We start from the raw sequence: 10,000 nt of genomic DNA, 5'->3' as shown, positions 1-10,000 counted from the left end.
AATCCAACTTTATTAATTTTTCCAGAATTTTTCGAGGTCGGGAAGTATTTTTTTTTATTTTCCTACCATTAAAAATCGAGGAAATCGGAAAAAATAGGAACCGGCTCGGAATGACCCCAAATTCAGTGGGCAGCCTCATAAAAATATGGCTGATTTTACTGGATTGGTTTCATGTGGAAAGCACGACGTTTTCTTGTAGGAATGCGGGAACCCCGGCAGCTCGCCTGCCGCGGCCAGCGACGTCGGGGACGCTGGCCTGCGCTGTCGAGCCCGCGAGGGCTGTCTCCGCGGCAGGCCCCCCCTGAACGGGGCACGACAGGCCACCGCGCTGGCTCGTCCAGCGTCGACAGTCCCTCGTCCAGGTTTCAGATCGCGCCAAGTCGAACCCATGACCTGCTCAAGCCATCGTGCGCTGCCGAATTCGCATCTGCGTGTAGGCTGCCATTCCACGCGGCAGCCCCTGTTTTCGTCAGCGTGCCCCCCTGACGAATTTTCCTGCCTGGCCCAGTCCAGCGTCCAGCCCCTGTTCGTCGAAAAATCTGCGCTGCCGATTTTCCACGCGGCAGCCCCTCTTTTCGTCAGCGTGCCCCCCTGACGAATTTTCCTGCCTGGCCCGGCCAGTCCAGCCCCTGTTCGTCGAAAAATCTGCGCTGCCGATTTTCCACGCGGCAGCCCCTCTTTTCGTCAGCGTGCCCCCCTGACGAATTTTCCTGCCTGGCCCGGCCGGTCCAGCATCCAGCCCCTGTTCGTCGAAAAATCTGCGCTGCCGATTTTCCACGCGGCAGCCCCTGTTTTCCTCAGCGTGCCCCCCTGACGAATGTTCGTCGAAAAATCTGCGCTGCCGATTTTCCACGCGGCAGCCCCTCTTTTCGTCAGCGTGCCCCCCTGACGAATGTTCGTCGAAAAATCTGCGCTGCCGATTTTCCACGCGGCAGCCCCTGTTTTCGTCAGCGTGCCCCCCTGACGAATTTTCCTGCCTGGCCCAGTCCAGCGTCCAGCCCCTGTTCGTCGAAAAATCTGCGCTGCCGATTTTCCACGCGGCAGCCCCTCTTTTCGTCAGCGTGCCCCCCTGACGAATTTTCCTGCCTGGCCCGGCCAGTCCAGCCCCTGTTCGTCGAAAAATCTGCGCTGCCGATTTTCCACGCGGCAGCCCCTCTTTTCGTCAGCGTGCCCCCCTGACGAATTTTCCTGCCTGGCCCGGCCGGTCCAGCATCCAGCCCCTGTTCGTCGAAAAATCTGCGCTGCCGATTTTCCACGCGGCAGCCCCTGTTTTCCTCAGCGTGCCCCCCTGACGAATGTTCGTCGAAAAATCTGCGCTGCCGATTTTCCACGCGGCAGCCCCTCTTTTCGTCAGCGTGCCCCCCTGACGAATGTTCGTCGAAAAATCTGCGCTGCCGATTTTCCACGCGGCAGCCCCTGTTTTCGTCAGCGTGCCCCCCTGACGAATTTTCCTGCCTGGCCCAGTCCAGCGTCCAGCCCCTGTTCGTCGAAAAATCTGCGCTGCCGATTTTCCACGCGGCAGCCCCTCTTTTCGTCAGCGTGCCCCCCTGACGAATTTTCCTGCCTGGCCCGGCCAGTCCAGCCCCTGTTCGTCGAAAAATCTGCGCTGCCGATTTTCCACGCGGCAGCCCCTCTTTTCGTCAGCGTGCCCCCCTGACGAATTTTCCTGCCTGGCCCGGCCGGTCCAGCATCCAGCCCCTGTTCGTCGAAAAATCTGCGCTGCCGATTTTCCACGCGGCAGCCCCTGTTTTCCTCAGCGTGCCCCCCTGACGAATGTTCGTCGAAAAATCTGCGCTGCCGATTTTCCACGCGGCAGCCCCTCTTTTCGTCAGCGTGCCCCCCTGACGAATGTTCGTCGAAAAATCTGCGCTGCCGATTTTCCACGCGGCAGCCCCTGTTTTCGTCAGCGTGCCCCCCTGACGAATTTTCCTGCCTGGCCCAGTCCAGCGTCCAGCCCCTGTTCGTCGAAAAATCTGCGCTGCCGATTTTCCACGCGGCAGCCCCTCTTTTCGTCAGCGTGCCCCCCTGACGAATTTTCCTGCCTGGCCCGGCCAGTCCAGCCCCTGTTCGTCGAAAAATCTGCGCTGCCGATTTTCCACGCGGCAGCCCCTCTTTTCGTCAGCGTGCCCCCCTGACGAATTTTCCTGCCTGGCCCGGCCGGTCCAGCATCCAGCCCCTGTTCGTCGAAAAATCTGCGCTGCCGATTTTCCACGCGGCAGCCCCTGTTTTCCTCAGCGTGCCCCCCTGACGAATGTTCGTCGAAAAATCTGCGCTGCCGATTTTCCACGCGGCAGCCCCTCTTTTCGTCAGCGTGCCCCCCTGACGAATGTTCGTCGAAAAATCTGCGCTGCCGATTTTCCACGCGGCAGCCCCTGTTTTCGTCAGCGTGCCCCCCTGACGAATTTTCCTGCCTGGCCCAGTCCAGCGTCCAGCCCCTGTTCGTCGAAAAATCTGCGCTGCCGATTTTCCACGCGGCAGCCCCTCTTTTCGTCAGCGTGCCCCCCTGACGAATTTTCCTGCCTGGCCCGGCCAGTCCAGCCCCTGTTCGTCGAAAAATCTGCGCTGCCGATTTTCCACGCGGCAGCCCCTCTTTTCGTCAGCGTGCCCCCCTGACGAATTTTCCTGCCTGGCCCGGCCGGTCCAGCATCCAGCCCCTGTTCGTCGAAAAATCTGCGCTGCCGATTTTCCACGCGGCAGCCCCTGTTTTCCTCAGCGTGCCCCCCTGACGAATGTTCGTCGAAAAATCTGCGCTGCCGATTTTCCACGCGGCAGCCCCTCTTTTCGTCAGCGTGCCCCCCTGACGAATGTTCGTCGAAAAATCTGCGCTGCCGATTTTCCACGCGGCAGCCCCTGTTTTCGTCAGCGTGCCCCCCTGACGAATTTTCCTGCCTGGCCCAGTCCAGCGTCCAGCCCCTGTTCGTCGAAAAATCTGCGCTGCCGATTTTCCACGCGGCAGCCCCTCTTTTCGTCAGCGTGCCCCCCTGACGAATTTTCCTGCCTGGCCCGGCCAGTCCAGCCCCTGTTCGTCGAAAAATCTGCGCTGCCGATTTTCCACGCGGCAGCCCCTCTTTTCGTCAGCGTGCCCCCCTGACGAATTTTCCTGCCTGGCCCGGCCGGTCCAGCATCCAGCCCCTGTTCGTCGAAAAATCTGCGCTGCCGATTTTCCACGCGGCAGCCCCTGTTTTCCTCAGCGTGCCCCCCTGACGAATGTTCGTCGAAAAATCTGCGCTGCCGATTTTCCACGCGGCAGCCCCTCTTTTCGTCAGCGTGCCCCCCTGACGAATGTTCGTCGAAAAATCTGCGCTGCCGATTTTCCACGCGGCAGCCCCTCTTTTCGTCAGCGTGCCCCCTGACGAATTTTCCTGCCTGGCCCAGTCCAGCGTCCAGCCCCTGTTCGTCGAAAAATCTGCGCTGCCGATTTTCCACGCGGCAGCCCCTCTTTTCGTCAGCGTGCCCCCCTGACGAATTTTCCTGCCTGGCCCGGCCAGTCCAGCCCCTGTTCTTCGAAAAATCTGCGCTGCCGATTTTCCACGCGGCAGCCCCTCTTTTCGTCAGCGTGCCCCCCTGACGAATTTTCCTGCCTGGCCCGGCCGGTCCAGCCCCTGTTCGTCGAAAAATCTGCGCTGCCGATTTTCCACTCCGCAGCCCCTGTTTTCGTCAGCGTGGCCCCCTGACGAATTTTCCTGCCTGGCCCGGCCAGTCCAGCGCCCAGCCCCTGTTCGTCGAAAAATCTGCGCTGCCGATTTTCCCCGACGAACCTGCAGCTGCACAAATCCGCGCTGCCACTGCCCCATTGTCTGGACCAACAGTCTTTTCCATCAAGCCCTGGACTATAAATCGTCCAGACTCATCGCCAGCACCCGCTGCCGATTCTGCCGACTTTGCCGATTTCGTCGGCGCTGCCGATTCCAACACTGCCCGCCGTGCCTGAACCAGCGCTGTTTCGTCAGCGTGTCCCCTTGACGAATTTCCCTGCCTGGCCTGGACAGTCCATCTTCCAGCCCATGTTCATCGAAAAATCTGCGCTGCCGATTTCCCCGACGAACCTGCAGCTGCACAAATCTGCGCTGCCGATTTCCCCCCCCTGTCGGCATGGCTGCCGCTGCCCCGATGTCCAGACCAACAGTCTTTTTTGTCGACTTTGCCGATTTTGTCCGCGCTGCCGATTCCAACACTACCCCCTGCATCCAAACCAGCATTGTTTCGTCAGCTCTTCCCCTGACGATTTTAGCCCTGTAACAAACAGTAGGCCTCCAATCCCGCCAACGGGAGCCAAGTTGATAGGGAAGAGAATTGAATGACGCGCCTGGTCCTCGCACCCCGCCACCCGAGGGGCCTTTTTCCCGGCAGCCTCTGAAAAACTCTAGCTTTCACGGTCCTCGCCGCCCCTCACCACCATGGCAGGTGTCACGGGGTTAAATTTTTCGCAACGAAATTCAACCCAATGCGGCAGTCTAGTCCCGACTAGACTCAGCCTTGCCTCACTCTTTTCGCTCGTGTTTCCCTACGACTATGTGTTTCGCTCACCCAAAGAGGTTCTCACAATAGCTTCGTCGCAAACAAGGAAACCAACACAAGCAAGCACAACAAGATTACAAGAATCCCTCTCAACCTTTATTTATCTCATCAACAAAGGAATACACAACAAGAGTGTGTGTGCTATGCACAAAATCGCATGCTACCACAACAGAGGCTTGGCAAGCCTATTTATAGACATACATGAGCTGCAGGCTCCCCCCCATTATCCCCCATTTTCGGGACCTAGTGGAGCACTTCCTCCATCCCATGATCCCATGTTTTCAGGACATAGTGGAGCACTACCTCTTACCCATGATCCCATGTTTCCAGGACTTAGTGGCATGGAGAACACCCTAGTTATGCTCCCACGTTTTGCCTCCCATGAAGCTGCCACTTCCCCCATTTCCTGGCTGTCTACTTGGCAGTCCCAACTGCCTGTTCTGCTGCGTCAGCTGCTGACTTAGAAGGTCCAGTATCTAAGCCCCCACATCCATGCCAAGTCGTAGCTCAAAGACTCGCATAGATCATTGCACGCTGCTTGCCGAATTCGTTTCTGCCTATGCAAGGCTGCCGCTGTCCATCGCTGCCGAATTCTAGGCAGTGTGCCTTCGTTGGCGCGTCCCCGCGCCTAGAGCCCTAACAAACCACCCCCACTAGAAGAGTCCGACGCCCTCGTCGGAATAGATGTGAGGTAGTCTTGTATTTGGTCCTCAAATTGCCATAAGTCTGTGTCCTTTTCCCACGAAACCTCCTCATTTTTCTTCCATTTTATCAAGAATTCTGTCCGCCGATTCTTTCGATGTTGGCCAAGTCTACGATGATCCATAATCTTGACAATACCATCGTCAAATTGTTTATGAATCGTAGGAGGAGCTCGTTGCGACTTACTTCTTTTCGGATCCTCATGATCTTCATAAAAAGGCCGCAAGTAACTTACGTGAAAAGTAGGATGAAGCTTCAGCCGTTCGGGCAGCTCCAATCTGTATGCCACAGCCCCTACCTTTTCAATGACCTCAAAAGGCCCGTCATACCTTGGCACCAACCCTCGGTGCTTCGTTGTCCCCACGATTTTCTTCCAAATTTGCGGAGTTAACTTGAGCAACACCTTGTCACCCACACTGAATTCCAGCAATCTTCGCTTTTGATTGGCATATTTGAGCATCCTTTTCCTTGCCTTACGCAAGCTATCTTGGGCTTGCTCAAACAGTTCCTGCCGTTCCATCGCAAATCTGTATGCCGCTGGACTCTTCCCACCCGATATCTGCACTGCAATTTCCGCAGGAGTTTGGGGTTGGGCTCCCAAAACCAGCTCAAACGGACTTGCTTCCGTTGCCGAGGATTTTTGAAGATTATAGCAAAACTGCGCACTATCCAGCAACTCCAGCCAGTTTCGCTGCGTCGCTGTCACGTAGTGTCTCAAATATTCCTCCAGCAAAGCATTTATCCTTTCCGTTTGTCCATCAGTTTGCGGGTGATTGGCAGTCGAAAACTTCAGCCTTGTTCCCATCATGTTGAACAATGCTGTCCAGAATCTGCCTGTGAATCTCACATCACGATCACTTACAATGTCTGAAGGTACTCCAAAGTATTTCACCACGTTGCGGTAGAATAATTCAGCGGCCACTTCGGCTGTACACACCGTCGGGGCAGCGACAAACACCGCATACTTAGTAAATCTGTCCACAACAACCATGATTGTGTTCATGCCATCCACCTTTGGAAAACCAACAACAAAATCCATTGAGACCGACACCCAAGGCCTTTCTGGAATCGGCAGCGGCTGTAACAAGCCTGCCTCACGCTGCCGTAACGTCTTGTCTTGTTGACACACTAGACAAGTCCTGACGTAAAGTTCTACATCTTCCTCCATCTTCGGCCAATAATAAGTCTGCGACAGGAGAGCAACCATCCTTTCTCTACCTGGATGTCCAGCCCACTGTGGATCATGAGTCTCCATCAATAAGTGTTTCCGCAGCTCTCCCTTTGGCACGAAGATTCGACCCCCCTTTGCATAGAGTAAGTCTTGTTCCAACCAATACCTCCGTATTGTCCCTTCTTGTACAAGCTCAACCAATTTCTTGTACGCTGCATCCTCCCCCGCAGCTTGACGAAGTCGACACAGCATGTCCGACTCCACCTGAACAATAGCAAGAACAGTAGCGATTACTTCGCGTCTGCTAAGTGCATCCGCAACCTGATTGTGGCTTCCTGGTTTGTGCTTCCATACAAAATCATATTCGGCCAAGAATTCCTGCCACCGAGCTTGTCGCTGCGACAATTTCTTCTGCGTCCAGAAGAATGTGTTGGCAACATTGTCAGTCTTGACAACAAATTTCGGCCCCAACAGATATACTCTCCATATGCCAAGGCAGTGCACTACTGCCGTCATTTCTTTTTCATGCGTTGAGTAATTCTGTTCCGCGTCATTTAGCTTCCGACTCTCGAAAGCAACCGGATGTCCATCTTGCACCAGCACTCCACCAATAGCCCTATCTGAAGCATCCGTATGCACTTCAAATGGCTTCTCAAAATCAGGCAACCCCAAGACTGGAGCTGACGCTACCGCTGTCTTCAGCTTCTCAAAAGCTTGCTGGCAGTCAACCGTCCATTCCCATCTCCGACTCTTCTTGAGAAGATCCGAGAGAGGAGTTGTCTTCTTGCTATAACCCTCAATGAATCGTCTGTAGTAGTTTGCAAGCCCCAAAAATGATCTCAATTCCGGGACAGATTTTGGTGCTGTCCATTCAACAATGGCTTGAATCTTCCTTGGATCCATCTTCACTTGTCCTTCCCCAATCAAGTGGCCTAGGAACATAATTTCAGCTTTTGCAAACTCACACTTTTCTCTCTTTACATACAATTCATATTCTCTCAACCTACTTAGGACTTTAGAGAGGTGAGTTACATGATCTTCAATGCCTCTACTATAGATTACAATGTCATCTAAGTAGACTACCACAAAATTGTCTAAGAAATCATATAACACGTCATTCATTAGATTACAAAATGTTGCTGGAGCATTTGTTAGGCCAAATGGCATAACTAGAAACTCATAGGAGCCATACCTTGTCACACAAGTAGTTTTATGCTCATCACCATCAGCAACCCGCACTTGCCAATACCCCGATCGCAAGTCCAATTTTGTAAAGATTGAGGCTCCACACAATCTGTCCATCAAATCCTGAATTAAAGGAACAGGATATTTGTTTTTGATTGTTACCTTGTTGAGTGCTCGGTAGTCCACACACATGCGAAGGCTTCCATCCGCCTTCTTTTGAAACAAAACCGGAGCACCATACGGAGCCTTGGAAGGCCGGACAAACCCTGAGTCAATCAGCTCTTCCAATTGTTTCCTCAATTCTGCCAATTCCCTTGGCGACATTCGATAAGGGGCTTGAGAAGGTGGCTTCGCCCCTGGCACCAGCTCAATTCGATGGTCAATGGCCCTCCTAGGCGGGAGTTTCTTGGGTAGCTGAGGCGGCATCACATCTTCGAATTGCTGCAGCACGCTAGCAATTTCTTTCGGCACCTCACCACAATGGTCTGCCTTCTCGTCAACTATTGTTGCCAGAAACACTTCCCCTCCTTTCCGCAATGCTTTATCAATAGCAATTGCCGAGACCAAGCTCTTCCCCTTTTTCACCACATTCGCAGCTGCGACATTACAACATGGGACGAAACAAGGGCATCCCTCACTTGCAATCATCATTCCATTGAGATAAGGCATCAAGACAACCTTGGCTTTTCGTAAGAAATCTAGGCCAAGAATAATATCGTAATCGTCAAGATTTACGACCAGCACATCATGCTTACCTCTCCACTGATCCAGCGTTATCGGCACATCGTAAGACATCCCAGCAATCCTCTGTGCCTTCGAGTTTACTGCCTTCATGGATGTGTGGCTGTCACTCAGCCGCAGGCCAAGTTCTTTCACCAGCCGATCTGCCACAAACGTGTGGGTTGCGCCTGAATCCAGCATAGCATTCACGTCTTTGCCATTTATCACAATCTTCACATACATTAGATTGTCCGTAGCCCCTGACTTCCCTTTTCGCAGTGCATCAATTCTCGCCAAGTCTTTATCGACAGGGCGGGTTTCGGCAGCCCCATCCCCTGATTTAGCTACCAGGCAGTTTATCACACGCATAGGATTGACGTGCGTAACTACCCCTTCCCCCTCATCGCTATCCCCAGCCCGAATAGCATTCAACTTCTCCCTCTTTGGACATTCCCTCGCAAAGTGAGGACCATCACAAATGAAGCAAGTAAAGTTCGGTTTAGTACTCTTACCTTGTGCACCCATAAACTTGGCCTTGCCCTTCTCCGCGGCAGTAGCCCTCGATGCACCCCCACCGAACTTCTTCCTCGTTCTTTCCTCCTTGTTTCTTCCCTTAGACTTGAAGGAGGTTGATGTATAGCCCTCTCTAGTAGTTGATTTAAAATCAATCAAACTGTCCGCAGCAGCAATAGCGGAGGACAGATCCTTTACATTCTGTCGCCTTAGTTCCGCTTGTGCCCAAGTTTGCAATCCGGACATGAAGTTGAATAGCCTGTCCTCCTCGGACATATTCTCGATGTCGAGAATCAAAGAACTGAAAGACTTAACATAATCACGAACTGACCTGTCATGTTTGAGTCTTTTAAGTTCCTCCCGCGCAATCCACGACGTGTTGTTCGGAAGGAACTGCTCTTTCAGCTCTTGCTTGAGACAATCCCACGTCTCAATCTTTGGACGTCCAGCACTTAAGTCCTCTTTGGTTCTCGTTCGCCACCAAAGCTTCGCATCACCCGTGAGATACATCACGGTAAGATCCACTTGTTCAGCCGCGCCAATCTTCGCAACACTAAAGTATTGTTCCATATCCCACAAGAAATTCTCCAGCTCTTTGGAACTTCTTGCTCCACCAAAACACTTTGGTTCAGGCACTTTAGGTTTCGAATTGCTTACCCCAATAGGAGCGTTTGTCACTGCCCTCTTTAGAATGGCAATCGTCTCTTCGGCAGCAGCCAATCTTTCACTTGATTCTGCCGCAAGAGATATATACAGGCTCTCAGCCCTTTCAGCGCTTTCCATAGCTTCCTTCAAGCGATCCATAATAGAACGTTCTTCGTCTTCTTCATCCAACCCTATCAAAGTCTCAAGACGCGTCAACCGTTCCCGAATAGCTTCCATGACTTCTGCTGCACGTTGTTAGAATCAACCGTGCTCTGATACCAATTGTCACGGGGTTAAATTTTTCGCAACGAAATTCAACCCAATGCGGCAGTCTAGTCCCGACTAGACTCAGCCTTGCCTCACTCTTTTCGCTCGTGTTTCCCTACGACTATGTGTTTCGCTCACCCAAAGAGGTTCTCACAATAGCTTCGTCGCAAACAAGGAAACCAACACAAGCAAGCACAACAAGATTACAAGAATCCCTCTCAACCTTTATTTATCTCATCAACAAAGGAATACACAACAAGAGTGTGTGTGCTATGCACA

The sequence above is a fragment of the Populus nigra genome, chromosome 2, assembly GCF_951802175.1.
Source record: "Populus nigra chromosome 2, ddPopNigr1.1, whole genome shotgun sequence".
Lineage (NCBI taxonomy): Eukaryota > Viridiplantae > Streptophyta > Magnoliopsida > Malpighiales > Salicaceae > Populus > Populus nigra.
Note: the sequence above shows the minus strand (reverse complement) of the source record.